Here is an 18,970-nt window from a genome sequence, read left to right as displayed (position 1 = left end):
TCCTTCAGTGAACATTTGGTAATTTCATCACTTGTTTTCTGGTTATGGGGATTAGTTAGGATCAGATGAAAGAGAACCTATTTGAATTTCATCTTCATTTCAGGCACTGATTTCAGAAACACTGGAATATTTTACTGCCAAATGAGATTTTCTTATATCGGTGGTGTTTCTAGAACTTACTGAATTTGTGTTCTCTTACGCACATGCAGAGCTTAGATTATTTCTAAAAATATAAATTGATAATGATTTGTTATTTAAGTAAAAATTTACTATCACTATTTAATACATTTATCTTCTTTTTGTGTATTTCTGTATGCTCTGTCTTTCCTATTTATCCTAAATCATCAAGATAGAGAATGTTAACTGAGAGTTCTTTCTAGTGACTTTCTGAAGTTCCAGTTATTAACACAAGAAGTTAAAATAATGACTATTCAGAGTGCGAATTGCAATGATCATGGTCCCTGAAATGTGAATTGAAGATGGCCCAGAATTCCTAGTGGTAGAACCATGTTCCTGCATTAATGTCATAGCAATTAATATTTATATAGTGCTTTATAAACATTAGTTCACTTAAGCTTTACAGCAAGCTTGTGAGCTGTTTTCTACGGGAATTAGCATTACCATTTTACAAATAAGGAAACTAAGTTTCTAAGTGACTCATCCAAGATCACATAGCAAGTACCAGAATCAAAAGTTAAACACATAGCAATATAGGTTAATAGTTGGAAGGAATCTCAGAGGTCCTAATTTTATTTTATTTTTTAAAGACAAAGCAGAGCCTTAGATAGGTTTAGTGACTTACTCAACATCACCCAAGTGGTAAGAGACAGAAAAAGGATATTCATCTATGTTCTCTCATGTTCATTCCATATGCCATTATCACAGTATGCTACCTTGCCATTCATGGTTACCAATATGGTTATCGATTGGTTAGTCACATTAATATTTATAATATTACCCATATTTTAGCAGCTATAGTTGGTGATCATTATTGTGTCATAAAAAAAAAAGTAGTCCAGTGCTGTTCAGTCATTTTTTAGTTATATTTGATTCTCTGTGATTCCATTTGGGGTTTTCTTGGCAAAGTGGTTTGCCATTTCCTTCTTTGGCTCCTTTTAGAGATGAGAAAACTGAGGCAAACACTTAAGTGACTTGCTCAGGGTCACAGAGTTTAGTCCAGCAGGTAACAGATTTAACTAGAGCATTAAGGCTACGTCTTTGTTTTACAGAATACTTGTACACACAGAATGTGTAAATAGCATATATCTGTATTTAGATACACACATATACTCATGTATTCCTTCCTAAACATACGTAAGAAAAATTGGTTAAAGTTAGAGGCTACCAAACTGACCTCTAGGGATTACACACAAACTGAGCTCCGGTTCTAGCCTCCAGCTCTTTTTAACCCTCTCTACACCCCCAGGCAAGCCTTTTTAGCTTTGATCTGCTGAAGGTGCCAGTGCCCCACTATCTCTCTACAAGGGTGTTCAGGTCCCCCCCCCCCCTTCCAGTGTCTGCCTACTGAAATGAATTTGCCTAACATGTTTACTTGGGAGCATATTTCATTTTGCTTGTCCCAAGGTTTTTATGTAGCTTGTCCTGGCCATCGATATGGAGTTTATGACTGATTCATTCTTCAAATAGTTTTTAGTACATACCAACATTCCAGTAGTTCAGAGATTTTTTGGTTGGAGCCATTGTAGAGAAAGTATAAATGTTAAAACAAAAAAATGCCGAATTATTTGAAGGAGGTTTTGGCACCAAATATAGTACCAGTTGATACATTTCACTCTACATTTCAGTAATTCCTGCTGAATTAAATTACTTCAGTGAAATTTTCTTCCCTATCAAACCATTATAGGATAAGAAAAAGGGGAAATATACCTTTAAAGGACAGTTTTCCTCTTTTGAGCCTTTCTTTCTGAATTCACCCTAAAAGAAATCAAATAGTAGATATTTCCAGAAGGGAAATGAGTTCTATCTTCTCCTGATTACTATTGTGCTAAAATAAACTTGAAAAACATTAGAGGATTTTCTTACAAAAGACATTAGAATGACTACCATTAGGTGGCAACATTGGCTTAGGGAAATCCTGAATGAAGTGTGATATTTTTGGTACATGAATATAGGCCAGTTTATTGGTGTGTATTTTTTAGGAAATGGGTAATTTGAGAAAATTTCACTTATCTGGAAAATAATAAACCAAAATCATAGGAGGATTAACAGATTCTTATATTAATAATAAAACAAGAAGAAAAAGGGAAATAATCAAAGCTTTCCAAAGAGTATGTAAAACTATTCATAATTTTAGCAAGGTTCTAATCCCAACAGATATTTTCTTCTTTATTCTTTTTCTTGGTTTCTTCTTTTTTTTTCAATTTCTTTTTAAAATTTCCTTTTTTTATTGGGCAAACAATCATCAACAATCTCAAATACTTCAAGACACAAAGAAAATGGAGACAACCATACAAGAAAATATTTAATACTTAAATACTTAAAAACTTAAAAAAAACGCTTAAAAACCACACACATATATACAAGTTTAACCAGGTGGTAATTGAATGCTCTATACATCTGTACCCCCTCCCTTCCTTCTGTTCTACTTTCTAAATGTTTTATTTGATGCTCTTCTTTTTTTTAGTCTATCCCTGCCCCCCTGTCCCCCCCCATCTCTTTACCTTATAATAAATGTATATAGTGAAGTAAAACCAAGTTATTGGTCGTGTGAAGATGCATGTCTGATTCTCTCTTTAGTCCATCAGCTCTCTAACAAGAGGCAGATGATTTGCTTCAACATCAGTCTTCTGCATTCATGATTGGTTGATTCTTTTTTAATAATTAATTTTTGTTACATTAAAATTCCCAGTCATCTTCTACCCTCCCTGTTCTAGAGAAATCATTATTTAACAAAATGATATGTGTACATATAAAGCTATGTCTTGCTATGTTTTTATCAAATCTGTTCTTTGTCATTCTTTAAATAATATTTTTGCTACTGTTTTTTCCTTTCTTTTTGCTGTTTTCCTTTCCATCTTGTTGAGATTTGGCTTTCCATTCAAGGATCTTTTAGGGTCTTTTGTCCAGTTTTACCTGTTAATAACCACTAAAATGAATGCTCCTTGAATTGAATCATTTGTTTCTGTACACTATACAAGTTTGATATAGATTATTTTCTCTTCCTTCCTTCCATCCTAAAAAAAACCCTTATATCTGTCTTATAATTAACACTAAGTATCATTTCCAAGGTAGAAAAGGAATAAGAGCTAAATGACTTGCCCATGTTCACACAATTAGGAAGTATCTGAGACCAGATTTGGACCCAAGACCTCCCATCTGTAGACCTGGCTCTCTATTCACTGAACCACCCAGGTGCCCCATCATATTTCTTTCAATCTGAACTGTCCTACTGATTGGCTGAGCTTTAGAGGGTCCCCAAGCCACTTGCACATCATCATCCTTCAATGTGGACATGGAATGGATTGTGTGTTTATCTCAGCTACTTAGAAATCAAGGAAGACCTGATCTTCCCCTGAATATGGGAAGAAACATTAAATTCAATTCCTCTTGTGGTCTTCACTTGGAGGTTACAAAGGGCTTTGAACTTCATTCTGACAAGTAAGGCCACCCATGCTGAGGCACATGTAATACTTGGCTATTTAAACAAAATAATATTATATTTGTATGGGGTCTTTGAAGCATGCTTAGATTACCTAACTCTGCATCTACCAGCCTGTGTGTGTGTGTGTGTGTGTGTGTGTGTGTGTGTGTGTGTGTGTGGCCTCCTTTGATTGACTAAATAGCCAGAAGAGTGTGTTTTTAAAATGGCCATGCTGAAAGAGCTTCTCTCTTTCCTGCTATATCCAGGTAATGAAGTTCACAGTTAACTCATAGATGTCATGGACTGAATCTGGAAAAGGAGAAGGACTTTCTTCCCTGCACTCTCTTTTTTCTCTTACCTCCAAGAAATGGGCCTAGAGATGCTTGTTTCAGTTTTGTTTTTTTGTCTCTCAATTTCAGGTGCCTGTAGTGATCTGCACTGGACCCAGACCTCAGAGCCAGAAGTCATACAGACAGGCAAGGAACTCTGAAAAAGTCAAAGTGCCTGGGATTGAGCCCAAAGTGAACTTTAGATTTGGAACTACGATTTAAGCTCCCCTTAATTTCTAGTTCGTTGCTACTACAAAGAGACTTGCTATCAATATCAATATTTTTGAACAGAGGGATCATTTTCTTCCTCTCATCTCTGTGGAGTAGAGTGACATCACAGTAAATTATTGACTGTATTTCAAGAAAAACATTCTTATTGTGATACAATGGTAGAACTATAATCTTTTTTTCTTATTGTTTCAGAACCCCTAGAAATTAAATGGAACAGGAAACAATTCTCTAATTTTTGCCCTTTATTTAAGGGAGACTTGATATGAAGACATCTGGAAACCTGAAGTTCTCAACCTGTATTAGGGGAAATTTTTCATTTGAAGAAACAATTTGTGGTGGGGTTAATGCAATTTGGGTCTTGTCCAGAGAATTAATTGATGACTCAAACTGATTCCATTTTGAGGAAACAAGCTTTATTATAAGAGAATATAGTAACAGAGTAGCTAGTATATAGTAAGTAAGTAACTAGGGTAAGGTAAGGAGGTATAGTAAGTGAAGATAAGAGTGAAAGAGAGTAAAGGGTAAGAGTAAAAGATAAAAAAAATGGGTAAGGGCTTTCAGGAATATATTTTTATCTAAGGAAGATGCCATTTGTTTAGGCAGTTATTGCCCCATGTCTCCAGGGAACTGATGTCACTTTACCTATGGGTCCATTTTGATCTGCTTCACCCAACCCATGAGTCACTCTGCCCACTCTGGAGGACCAAACCATGATGGGACAATGTAAGGTCAAGTTTTGCTCTTCTCTGGAAAGACTCTAAGGAATGCTGTGAGTGTGGAAACTTAACATTGAACAAACCTAGTCCTGTGTGCCTGGGAAATTGAACCACCTGTACTTGCTGTCCAGAGACCCCAACCAAGGATCTAGGTGATGTCTAAAGACTAATGTGAGGAGTTTTCCCATAATTGTGAATCTAAGCAACTCATATGTCTTATATGAAAGGTGGCCCCATTCTAATCAACTAGTTATTGTTTCTGTGATCTTTTGATTGTGTGTGGCTACTTGGCAGAGTGTGAGGGACCTTTCAGCCCATATCAAGTTTGGACTCATGGTTTTAATTAAATTTTCCAAATGGCCTTTGCAGTGAGATTATGCCAAAACATATTCAGAAATTAATATCTTTATAGGACTTCATCCTAAAATGTAGAACAATTTATCTATTGGAAAGGAAAAGCAAAAAGAAATAGATATTTCTACAGCTCGAAGAATCCTTAATGAGAATTATACCTAGCAATTTCAGTGCCATTACCTGGGGAAAGTAGCAAGAATTATGCCTCAGTGCCTGGTACATAAACAATGTTTGGTTGACTTTTTGATTCAAATCAACTTTACGATTCATACTGTGAAAATTAAGACATTGAGATATTTTAACTGAACAGTAGGGAAGATTAGTTATTAGAATGTCTTTAGTACAGTGGTCTTCAAAGTGGGATTTACAAAACAATACTTGAGATATATGAAGAAAGTACGAAAATGGATGGAAGCTGCACAGCTGTTCCATGTACTGGCAGCTGCCACCTGCTTCTGTTGCTCTCCTTTTCCCATTTGTGCCCAGTGTGAGAATGTGCCTCATGGTCAATCACAGGCTTTCCTCCCTTAAGCACACTTCATGAATAACACTGTTTTTTTCCTTCCCTGATCATACAACTACAACAATGTGATGTCCCTTGGCCTGGACTCCAAAGGGACCTGTAAGGGTAAAATTTAGGGTTGAGACTAAATATGTTATTTAATGGTCTCCAGGGATTTAAATTCTAAATCCCAATGAAATATTCAAGTCAGAATAGAATTTTATGGTGGTTAATTTACAATAGAAGGAAGAAATTAAGAATGAGGGAGAAAGAGGGAAAAGGGTAGAAGATCTGCTCCAGCCTGGCCTGGGCCAGGGAGAGCTCAGAGGCCTCAGTCAAGGGGCCTTCCCAGAAGATTAAATATAGTTTGGCTTCCAGCCACAAGGCCTCCTCCAAGATGAGGGGCCTCCTTGGAGGCTGGAACCTTCAGAAGGGTCAAGGGAAAGGGAAGTCAGCCTTAACACTCACCATGTGGTTGACTAAGGGCAGCAGTCTCAGGCCTCCACACTCCAGGCCTCCAAGTCAAGAACCACCGCAAAAAGCCGCCAAAGTCCGCAAAAGCCACAAAGCTTCAAAAGCCCCCTCACAGGAAGTGACATGAAGTATAAAGGCCATTCTTTATATCACTTTCTGTGTCTCACATGTACCAATGGTGGCTTAAACTTGGCTTAGGACAGCCCTGGGGGTCAGTCAGTTGTTTCTGATTTGTCACTTGCTAGCACACACAGGTCACAGACCATCCTCCCTTACAGTTAATCCTTAAGTGGGGGTGTATACATTCCTGGTTGCTAGAATTCTAAAGACTAAGCAGGATGGAGTAAATCTATAATTCACAGACCCAAGTTGCAAAGGAAACTGGGCAACCCTCGTTTCTGAAATGGTGCCATGTATAGAAATGTTTGATTTGGAGTCAGGAAGACCTGAATTTAAATCTGGCCTCAGACAATTCCTAACTGTTTGACCCTAGACAAGTCACTTAAACCTATTTGACACAATTTACTCATCTGTAAAATGAGCTGGAGAAGTAAATGGTAAACCACTCTAGTAGCTTTGCCAAGAAAACCCAAAAGGGGCCATAAGGAATATCTATATTATTATATCTATATTATTGAGATGACTGAATAACAACAAATAATACTTTTTTGGGCAGTAGGGACCTCCCAAGGCCTTGCTCCGGGGGGAGGATAGATGGGATAGGGGCTTCCTGTGTTCTTCATTCCACTTTTGAGGTATTCAGGGGGATTTGACTATAATAGTGATTCACATTATATTATATAATGGCAATAAGCATCTTTCCATGGCCTCATCCTCAGTGATGGGTGCTTCCCATGGACCTGTCTCCATTCTGAAAGAGTCAAGGGGAACACTGCCTCGACCCCCATGAGATCCAAACTGCAATGGAATAGATAGATGATAGATTCTTCTTCCCTAGTATCCAGGACCATTATAGTACCTGGGACTCAAAGAAGGATGGATAGAAAGTATGCTTCACAACCTAGGACAGACTGAGGGCATACCTTGAAAATCCTGGTCCAGAAGGATCTTCCATTTATTTAAGAAGTCCAGCTGGCCTGAGAGAGAAGGAATGTTTTCTGCACAAGTGGTTCTTGTTGCCAGCCTAGAATCTCTACTTCCCACTTATCAACACTAAGAACAAGGGAACTCCAGTTATGGATTGACTACAACAAGAAGAGCCAGAGCAAAGCAGACAGAAAGATAGTAGCAGCAGGAGCCAAAGTAAGAAGCAACAGCTAGCAAAAAGAAACAGAAATGACTGGCCATTGCAGCTGGGATTCAAGCTACCACAGACATCTTCTAGATCTGAAACTCTGATTTCGAGGTCCTTTCAGTTCACAGAAAGTTTGGAAGAGAAAAAAGAAGGCCATCCAGAATTTCCTGTATTCTTCATTCCACTTTTGAGGTATACAGGGGGATTTGACTATAATGGTGATTCACATTATATTATATAATGGCAATAAGCATCTTTCCATGGCCTCATCCTCAGTGATGGGTGCTTCCCATGGACCTGTCTCCATTCTGAAAGAGTCAAGGGGAACACTGATCAAACCAGAAAAGGACAGTTTGCATAAGCATCTGCAATCTACACTGTTGATGCTCCTTTCTTCCTACCTGAAACAATTACCCTTTGCATGTGCCTGGAAGATCACTGCCAGAGACCATATCTTGCCTGCTCTCCTCCATCACATCACTGAGGATGAGGTGATGGAAAGGTCCCTATGCCCGAGGGAGCAGGATGTGTGAATCACCATTAGAGCCAAATTCTCCTGTATATCCCAAAGGTAGAATGAGGAGCTGAGGAAGCCCCCATCCAATCAATCCTTCCTCCAGAGCAAGGTCTTAGAAGATCACTGCTCCCCAAAACTTAATAGCAGATTTTCACCAAAACCTTTGCAGATTTAGTGGATGAGATTGAAAAATGATTTACCAAGTGTAGCCAACAATGCCTCTTATCAATTGGAAGCTAAATATCTTTCTTCTTGATAATTAAAGCCAAGGACCCAGTATCTATATTTTTCAGGACATCTAGGTGGCAAGGTAGACCTAGAAGATACTAGCTTTGTGACTCTGGACAAGCCATTTAACCCTGTATGCCTCAGTTTCCTCATCTATAAAATTAACTGTAGAAGAAAATGGCAATCCACTACAGTACCTTTGTCAAGAAAATCTCAAATGGGGTCTGAAACAATTGAACAACAACAATCTAAATTTATTGATTATATAGCCAGATCTTTAAAATATTCTATCACAGGGGGCAGTTGGGTAGCTCAGTGGATTGAGAGCCAGGCCTAGACATGGGAGGTCATAGGTTCAAATTTGGCCTCGGACACTTCCCAGCTGTGTGACCCTGGGCAAGTCACTTGACCCCCATTGCCTAACCCTTACTACTCTTCTGCCTTGGATCCAATATACAGTATTGATTCCAAGACAGAAGGTAAGGGTTTAAAAATATATATATATATATATATATACATATATATATATTCTATCATAAAGTGTTGTCAAGATTTTTAAAATCACATTGTTCTCACTCAAATATTATTTTAATAACATTTTAGCAAGGGCAAAGAGGTTTTGAATATTGTTAATAAAATATCTTGAAAATATTTCATCTAGGGGCAGCTAGGTGGCATAATGGATAGATCATTAGGTCAAGAGTCAGGAAGACTTGAATTCAAAGGAAGCTTCAGACACTTAGTTAACTGTCGTCTTAGACAAATAATTTAACTTCTGTTTGTTTCAGTTTTTTCAGCAATAAAAGGAGGATAATAATAGCACCTACATTCCAAGGTTGTTTTGAGGAACAAATCAGATAATATTTATAAATCAATTAACATAGTGCTTGGCACATAGTAGGAGCTATTTAAATGTTAGTTATTATAATTATCTTCTCATCCATTTAAATTATATTTTGTGTATAATAAACATAAATCTATAGTAGTAGATGTAAAAATTTTTAACTGACTTTTACTCATTCCAAAGCTGTTCTGAACAGAACTTCCTTTTTTTCTGTTCTCATTTAGTATCTGAGCTTTCATTCTGTCTCCATTCTACTCTGCTAAAAATAGGGTATATTTTTTGTTATCATTTATTTTTACTTTTTACATGTAACAATATATTACATATAACTTGTTAGAAATAATATAATATATTTACACAAGAGAAACAAATTCTCGTGTTAGTTATGTCCAAAAATTTATGTCTCATTCTTTTTACACCCTCTCTCCCACCCTTAGTATATTTTGTATTTTTATTCATTCTAAATTTTCCTGTGTGGGACAAAGTTCTAATAATAACTACCTACCCCAAGGCTCCCTACGAGTTATATTCAGACCTTGAATTTTATAATTTTATAACTAAGAAAACTTAAGAGACCATCTAGGCCAGATTCTTTATTTTACAGGTAAGAAAAGGAGAGCCAAGGTCATTCTGGGAAAGTGTGTGGGATGAGGACGAGTCTACATTTAAAAAAAAGGAAATCTCATGATTTTTCTTAATATTTCAAAATTTTATGGGAAAGTTAAAGGAATGTCTTCAGTGATTTTTCTCTAGGCTCTATTCCCGAGATCTTTTTTCTCTCCCTTTCCCCAGAAGCCTTCTCATCCTGGAAGCTCATTTAGCACCCCTAGTCCCTTCCTTTCACTGGTCATGGAACTACAATTTTAAGGAAACTAATCAAGCCAGTCATGTTTGCCTCTTTATTCCTCTTCCAGTCTCTGCTTTTGCTATTCTCTCCCCCATGCCCTGCTTTTCAGCTCCCTCTTATGTACTCCTCCTCCATTACAATGGAAGCTTCTTGAATCAGACACTGTATTTTTGCTTGTATCTATCTGTACTTTCAGCCCTTAGCACAGCATCTGGCACATAGGAAAAACCTAATAAATTCTTGTTGACTTGACTTAGATTCATCTAGTTTAGAAGACAATCTGGTTATTGCCTACATGCTTGAACTTTCCTGCTTTCTCAATTGGAGGGAAGAGGGATAGATGGAGATTCAAATAAACTGTAGGAAAATTCATTTCCTTGATTTACCTTATATACTGACAATAGACAAATATTTTATAAAAAGTCTCCTATCTTTTTTCTTCTTGGCAAGATAATTTATTTTTCTAGATTACTTTCTTTCTTTTTTTTTTTACTGTATACATGAACTGAAGTCAATACTTATAAAAAATTTAACAGAATACCTATAGAGCTGCAAAGGCTGAATAACCTAGTTAGGTGTTGTGCTGATTCTACCAGTTTAAATCTAAGCTACATAATGCTACTTCCTTCTACTGCTTGAGCTACTGCTTGCTCATTGTCCCTAGTAATGAGATTTTAAACTGTGAACAAGTTTAGACATGTAAAATTGCATTTAGAAATGGGGTGGTTTTTGCTGTTATATTGTAGGTATTTAAGCTGTTAATACAGCATGAAGGATTTATCTTGGAGGTGTTGGCTTTTATTAAATAGGTATTAGTGAATAATATACTTACATAGAAAATTCCAAGTTAATGACACACAATAGAACATCCTGATCTTTTTAGATGAAAAGCAGAGAACATAGTTCTGAGTGTGGAATAAGTATCCTCAATTACTTAAGAAATTTAAAAGTAATAGCTTTCATCACAGCAGTAAAGTAGATATTGCATATGCTATTCCAGTTTTACAGATGAATAAACTGAGGTCCAGAGAACTTAAAGGATTTGGGTAGGTAAATGTCAAAATGGAGAAGAAAATGGCAAACCAGTCTAGTAACTCTGTCAAGAAAACTCCATATGGGATAAAGGAGAGTTAAGAAACCTGAAAGGACTGAACTACAGCTAAAAGCATCAAAAGCAAGATTCAAGCCTCCATCATCTGTCCCAAATCTAATGCTCTTTCTACTACATTACCACCAACACAGCAGTCATAGTTTCATTTGCACAAATAGAGGAAGAAAACAGTTTTGAAATGGCTATACGTTCATGTAAAACAACAACAACAAAAACTCCTGAGATTTTAGTTAACTAAAAATTAAATATGAATCTAAAATAGTATAAAATTTCTAAGTCAGCCAAGGAAATTTTGGCTTGCCTTAATAGAAATACGTCAAGATCAAAGAAGGAGACAGTCCCATTGTACACAGTGCTGGCCAGATGACATCTGCTGTATTGTTTCAACTTCTGAATGACGCATGTTATAATAGGCTCTGGCAAAAGGCAATGCAACAAAGTCTTTGAGGGATATGCAAACTATATAATGCCAAAAAGGCTAGAAGGAAATGATTAGGAAGACCTAATCTAGAGAAGACAAGGCTTAGTGGGAGACAATAACCATCTTCAGATATTTGATGATGTTTTCAAAAGGAAGAGGTAGGAAACCTGTTTTGTGTTCTTCCCAAGCACAGAATGAAGCATATTTCAGGAAATTTACATCACGTAGAACCATCCATTAATGTAATAGGTGCTTTATTAAGTACTGATCTCTTTATTGTAGAGAGTATTTATAAGTATATTGCTTTACATACATCATTCCATCTGATCTTCACAAATGACCTTGTGAAATAGTATTTCAAGTATTGTTACTATCATTTTCCAGAAAAAGAAACTTAAGAAACATGCCAGTAGTCACACAAGAAGCCTGAATTAGTCTGGGGATGCCCAATTTGGGGTAAATGGAACTACCCTGGGTCCTTTGGAGCATGTCCAGGTGTAAAATGGAAGCCTCTTCTTCCTTTACTATAGAGATGGGAATAGCCTTCTTTGATTGGCTGCCTGAATCTTTAACACTAAAGATACTGAGTTGTTCTCTCCTTCCAGCTGTCCCCTTTTCTACATTCTTTTTCCCACTCTCTTTTCAGCAACTCTTATATGCTGTGCCTGGGAAAGATGCCATGAACTGAACTGCTAAGAAGGATTCCCTTCTCCTGCTCACATTTTACCCCTAACTCCAAGAAATGAGCCTGGCAATGTTTCTATTCTGTGTTGTTTGTCCTCAGTTCCAAGTGCCAGAGGCAATCAATCCCCATGGGATTTAGGTACTCTAGACTTGGTGACCTTAGATCATGGATTATAGGTGGGGTGGTACAGAATGCCAGTCCAATATGGTAGCCCTGAGAAGTAAGGGTGTCTGAGACTTAAGGCTGAAGGAGGTTTGGGGTTTGGAACTAGACCTATGCTCTATGGCAGCATTGGTGAAGGTGTGGCACACGTGCAGACTTGGCCATCAGGGAGCTGTTCCATTCCCCTTCTTCCCAACACCTGAGGACATTTTTTGCATGCCCTGCTCCTCTGTCCAGCCACCCAAAGCAAGCCTTTTGTCTCTCCACTCTCTGGAGGTTCACAGGTAGCTTGAAGTTGCACTTTGGGCACCCAAACTTGAAAACATTGGCCAACACTGCTCTATGGGAACCAAGCTAAACTATAAGCATAATCCTCTCCTCCCCACATACTGGAAAGGTACAGGGATTAAGGAGGAGGATTATGACTGCCATATGTTGGAGAAGTAAGTTTATATATTTGTGATTATTCCTTCTGAAGTAAATAACATAGACAATATGGATAAGCTCTAAAGGCATCTTGAGGGCATGCCTCCATGTTACCAAAACTGGGTATGTCTAGGTTACACACAGTTTAGTGCCAAAAATGGGATACGAACCCAAGTCCTTCCTGATTCCAAATTCTTCATTCTTTTTACTACTACTACTACTACTACTACTACTACTACTACTACTACTACTACTACTACTACTACTACTACTACACCATATAGCTTCTCAGCAGAAGCTAGTTTACTATCTGTCACTGATATCATAGAAGAGACTTATGAATTGAAAGAACAACCAGATTAAATAATTTGTAATATCCCTTCCAACTCTAGGATACTATGTGTATAAAGCAGATGGACCTAATAGGGAAGGAGATATTCTCTTTTATAGACCCATGAGACACTCTGTCATTCAACAAATTTGGTGAAAGAGAGATGTTTGTAGGAAGGGTGAGTCATTTCTAGGGGAGCAAGTACAACTTTCTGGTTGGGAATACTTGAAGTCACATCTATAATAAGCCACAGAGGTAATAAAATTGTGTATTTTGTGGAATCAGCTTTGTTCATATACACTAATGCCGAGGCCAAAAGATGTCAGGAATCTGGACATGTCCATAGTGGTACAGAAAATGCAACAGCAAGTGGAAGTTGGGGTCATTTTTTCCTCAGTGCCAAATATCCATTAACAATGGGATGTACTTAGAGAGTGACACAGACAATCCGTTTCAATGAAATCCAGCCTTTAAAAAGAAGCATCACAAATTTTTCTTTGTGAGATGGAAGACTTTATGAGTACCTGATGGAGCCACTAATCAGTGACATAATCTTGAAATTCCAGAGTCTACATACCTCACCCCAATGGTAATTTGGAAGAAGACTAGAAAGATGTATATAGATTCCCAGACTTGGAATAGGAGAGCCAAACTGAATTATCATGTCATGCATTCACTATGCCTTGGACTTTTGTTGGTCAGCCAGTCACACCTGTGTTAGATCTGAACAGCCGGTAGTACCAAATCCCCATGAAAGAGGATGATAAAGAAAAGCATTTGTATGTTCAGCAGTATTTTATGAATTTAATCACATTTCTGGGTTCACTGAGACTTATAAAGTGATTGTCATTGGGGGACAGCTGGGTAGCTTGCAGTGGATTGAGTGCCAGGCCTAGAGATGGGAGATCCTAGGTTCAAATCTGGCCTCAGCCACTTCCCAGCTGTGTGACCCTGGGCAAGTCACTTGACCCCCCTTGCCTAGCCCTTACCAGTCTTCTGCCTTGGAGCCAATACACAGTATTGACTCCAAGACGGAAGGTAAGGGTTAAAATAAATAAAGTGATTGTTACTTTGGTATAGTGATATAATTCCATCATATTTGGAAAGAGGCCAGAAAATCATGAGGAAAGATAAGTGGAGGTATTAGAGCAGTTCTAATATGATCTTTTACAAAAACCTTTACTTTCTGTGTTAGTAACAACTCTAAGACAGAATGGTAAGAGCAAAGCAAACAGAGCTAAGTGACTTTCCCAGGATCACACAGGTAGGAAGTATCTGAGGCCAGCCTTTGAACCCAGGTACTACCAATTCAAGACCTGGCTCTCTATCTACTGTGCCATTTAGCTTCCCCTTAGAATATGTTCTTCTGAAGCTGTCACTTGGCAAAAGCCTCCGTCTGAAGAGTAAGCTAAATATTAACCCATAAGGTAGGGTATTCCAGTCCTGAGGAGTAATTTGGTATAGTGGACCAGTCTCTGAACTTGGAGTAAAAGGATCTGAGTTCAAAACTCAGCTTGGTCACTTTCTAGCTTTGTTACTTTGGGTAACTGTCTTAATTTCTGTAGGTCTTTATTTGTTCATCTGTAAAATGAGAGGAACTGGGCTAGATGATCTCCAGGGTTCTTTTAGTCTTTTTTTTTTAAACCCTTATCTTCCATTTTGGAATCAATACTCTGTATTGGTTCCAAGACAGAAGAGTGGTAAGGGCTAGGCAAGGGGGGTTAAGTGACTTGCCTAGGGTCACACAGCAGAGAAGCATCTGAGGCCAGATTTTAACCTAGGACCTCCCGTCTCTAGCCTTGGCTCTCAATCCACTGAGCTACCCAACTGCCCAAAATAATCTTTAGTCTTTAACTGATCATATTGGAAGAATTATCAAGAGCTAAATATGTTACTAGGCTTCAGTGGCTACCATCTTAAATCTGTGAAAACTGATTTCATCATCATAAAGTTTCTTATTGATCTCAGTCTTAAAGCTATGGTTGAGAAGAAATTACCCAAACACAGAAAAAGAAGAATTTGGTCTTGATCCTCTGTCACTGTTTAGAGATCAATGGAACAAGAAATGTGGATAGATCTTTAAGGACATGGTCTAATCTGGACCTTACCTATGGTTTAGGGTTAGGTTTTGTAGATCTGAGCAAGCCCACACTGTACTCCATATACTGACACTAATCTAGAGGACCTTAAGCAACTTTATACATGGAAAGCGATGGCTACCAGAAGCCTATTGTATTTGTTAGTGGAAGTATCCTGAGCATGACATCTCATGGAGAGTGCTGGATACCATCAGTAAGGAGATGGCTTGTTAGTAGCAGTGATTAACAATGAATGCATTCATGGAAGACCAGCAGAGATGTAACTACCTTATCTTACAAGGGCTGTATATCTAAATCCATAGTGATGTCCAGGGGGTGGGGTGGGGAGTAGAGTATATATATATATATATGACATGAAAAGAATTAGAGCACTGATATAGGATAATGCAGCTGAGAAGCTGGGACTTCCCCTTGAGGGAATGCCATTTATATAAATAAATTTTAAGGCAATTGTTTGTCCATGATTGATTTGGTAGGAATAATATTTACTAGTCATAAGACTAGAAGGTCTCTGTCACATCGGCTGGGCTTTTTCCCTAAAATGGGAAGGAAACATTCCACCAAATTGGTCTGGATGACTAACATTCAACCACTGATGTAGTTTCCCAGTGTCTAAGACATAATAAGCCCAGCAGATGAGTTGTTGATATAACTCAGCATTGATAAATTTCCCACTTCTGTGTAAGTCGACCTAATAGGTACACCATTGTAGCAGATGTGGAGAACAAGGGAGCTTTGCCCAACTAAACTCTTGTTGTATATATTTTTTCTAAATATCCTTTCCATTCTATGTTTGAATAAACTTGCTTTTGTTAAAGGTCATGTCATCTATAAGAGTCTCATTTTGGTCTAATCCTGAGCTTGGATTGCTGGACCAGCCTGTGTCAAGTATTACCCAGGGCAAGAAAAAAAAGGGTCTCAAGCTTTACTCTCCAGAGGGTACCTTGATGGTGAAAGACTGGGAGAAATTGGAGCTATACAGCAGGATCCTGTACTAGACTGTAAGCAGTCCTGTAGGTGGTATAAGAAGGCAATTGGCAATATCAAAGGTGTTCCCATTGCTATGAAAGTACTCAGTGATGATTTTTAGAACTAAGTACCTTATTAGACAATTTCCTCCACAAATATGAACTCATGTCCACGAGGGGCTAACATTATCTGGAACATGGATAAGATGGGTTTGTTTTCTACTAAATTGTTATCCCTGTGCTTTCAAACCTTGCCCACATAGAAGTCAGAAACTAAGCTATAGATTTCCACTGTTGCAGTCATCTTGCCCATGGCTACCATGGAAGAACAGTGCTGTGTAGTGAAAAGAGAACTGGATTTGGAATCAGAACTGACTTCAATACAAAATCAGTATTTTACTATCCCTGGGACTCAGAACAAGTTATTTCATGACTTTGGGCCCTAATTTTCTTTCTTTTTTACCTGGTGGGATACTATTTTTTAAAAAATATTTTTCCATGGTTACATGATTCATTTTCTGTCCCTCCCCTTTTCTCTGCCCCCTCCCAGAGTCAACAAGCAATTCTACTGGGTTATATATGTGTTGTGAGATACATTTAAGAAGGAATATCCTGAAGAAACTTATTATAGGAAAATATCTATTGAATACCTACTGTATAAATGATCCTAAGCTAGGTAAGAGGAGTGAGGTACATCCATGGAAGAGAAGGAAAGGGGATGTTATTAGCAATATTCTTTTCTGAAGCTATTCTAACTGTATCCTTGGACAAAAACTGAGGGGAATGTAGACTTGCTCACAGCATTAGTGTCTGCTTAGGGCTGATATCCTGGGGCCAATCTGTAGGCACAAAACTACATCCAAGTATGTGCCAGAGAAATGCCATAAGTATATATGCATCATATTGCATATGACTTGCAAATCATTGGGGCATACTTTAGCACATCATAGAGTGCATGGTTAGCCAATAAATATACTATCAACACAAAGATGTCATTCCTTAGATTTTTCTCTGTATCTTTTTATTTACCTATTATTACTGACCCAGTTCCTTTTCATCAGAGAAAGATAGCATTATATTGATATTTTATTGGAAAAATGATCAATTATGGAGTCCAAACCTTTTGCTTTTAGTCCTTTCTTATATGCTTACTAACTTAGCCATGTTAACAGTGGCCAAATCACCTCTCTGAAAATCAGTTTTCTCATGAGTTGTCATGGATAAGAGTACTGGGTCTGGAATCTCAAGAAGACTCAAATTCCTGGGTTAAAATCCTACCTCAGGCATTTACTTGCTACATGACCCTGGACAAGTGACTTCACCCAGTTTGCATCAGTTTCCTCATCTGGAAAATGAGCTAGAGAAGGAAATGGCAAGCCACTCCAGGATCTCTGCCAAGAAAATCTCAAATAGGGTCACACAGACTCAGACATGATTGAACAAACAACAACCACCTCTTCTTACCCCAAGTTGAGGGTTTGTTCTATGACACATAATGGCTCCAGTGGTGCATTACAGTAAAATATCCAAAGGTAAACAATTAAGGATTTCATGTGCTTTGAAATGACAAATACTGTATTATAGAGTATAGCAGGCAACCTGTTTTAAAAGACTATCCATATTAACCTTTGAATTGAAGAGAAGGAAAGAAAACTTATTTAGATCTCTTTTTAAGAGCAAAAACTACATCATTAGAGTACTGGGCTCTCCCAATTCACTTGGATTCAGGATTACTAAGAAATTGATTGTCATTCGTTCTGAGCCAGACAAAGTAAATGAATCCCTCTTCCCCATGACAGTCCTTCAAATATTTGAACCTACTCCAGCTATCCTATCACCCTAAGCCTTCTCTTTCCAGGCTAAACACTTCCAATTTCATCAACCCATGCTCATATGACAAAGCCTGAAGGCCCTCTACCATTCTTGATTCCCCACCTTGGGATGTCTTCTAGCTATTGATGTTGTTCTCAAATTGTGGTGCTCAGAATGAAATACAATTCTCTCCACATCTAGTCAGACCAGACAAGGGACTATAAACTTCTTACTCTTGGAAGAGATTTTTTTTTAAAACCCTTTCCTCCCATCTTTAATTTTCTAATCTATAAAATGAAGAGAAGAAGCTAGGACAAACTCTAAGGCCCCTTCCAGTTCTATATCTATGCCGCTGAGGAAACTGAGGCTATTTAGTCAAGAATGGTTTATCTAACTGTATAGGGCTATCAAATAAAAAAGGGCAGCTAGGTGGCAAAGTGGATATAGAAAGACTTGTCTTCCTGAGTTCAAATCTGGCCTCAGACACTTACTAGCTGTGGGACCCTAGGAAAATCACTTAATTGCCTCAACTGTAAAATGACTTAGAGAAGAAAATGGCAAACCATTCCAGTATCTTTGCTGAGAAAACCACAAATGGGATCTTGAAAAGTCACATGCAGCTGAACAATAATAAACAAAAAAAGGGGGGATTCAAATTGTTTTGCTTGGTTACTGAGGGAAAAACTGGGATCAGTGGGTGGAAGTTACAAAAAGTCAAATTTGGCTCTTCAGAAGGAAAATATAATAATTTAAATGGTTTAACCATAGATATCTCCTCTTTGGAAGCATTCAAGCAGAGGTTGGATGATCATTTGTCAGGGACATCATAAAGGGAGTTCCCGTTTATGCATGAATTGGACAAAAAGTTCTCTTCTAGCTTTGAGAGTTTGTCATCCTATGCTTCTGCCTTGAATTTTCATTGTCTAGGCCTCTAGGGACTATGAACTTTCCTTTTGTCCTTTCCAACTATAAACCAAAAATGCAAACATCTATTTTAATGTAATTTAAGGTTGCCAGTAAAAATATAAATCAGGAAAATGTGGTCCTAACCTGCTGT

The 18,970-nt window shown here is 37.8% G+C and overlaps 1 long non-coding RNA gene across 1 annotated transcript in view; it reads left to right on the top strand.

The window, feature by feature from the left end:
- Window positions 1-4,385, top strand: part of LOC103101321 (uncharacterized) — a 61,917-nt gene extending 57,532 nt beyond the window's left edge. Inside the window, exon 3 of the long non-coding RNA XR_001627160.2 lies at window positions 4,021-4,385. This is a non-coding gene — a long non-coding RNA (uncharacterized LOC103101321). The remainder of the gene's footprint in view (window positions 1-4,020) is intronic.
- Window positions 4,386-18,970: the final 14,585 nt, after the last annotated feature.

Source organism: Monodelphis domestica, chromosome 2 (genome assembly GCF_027887165.1).
Source record: "Monodelphis domestica isolate mMonDom1 chromosome 2, mMonDom1.pri, whole genome shotgun sequence".
Lineage (NCBI taxonomy): Eukaryota > Metazoa > Chordata > Mammalia > Didelphimorphia > Didelphidae > Monodelphis > Monodelphis domestica.
Note: the sequence above shows the minus strand (reverse complement) of the source record. Positions and strands in the feature narration are given on the sequence as shown.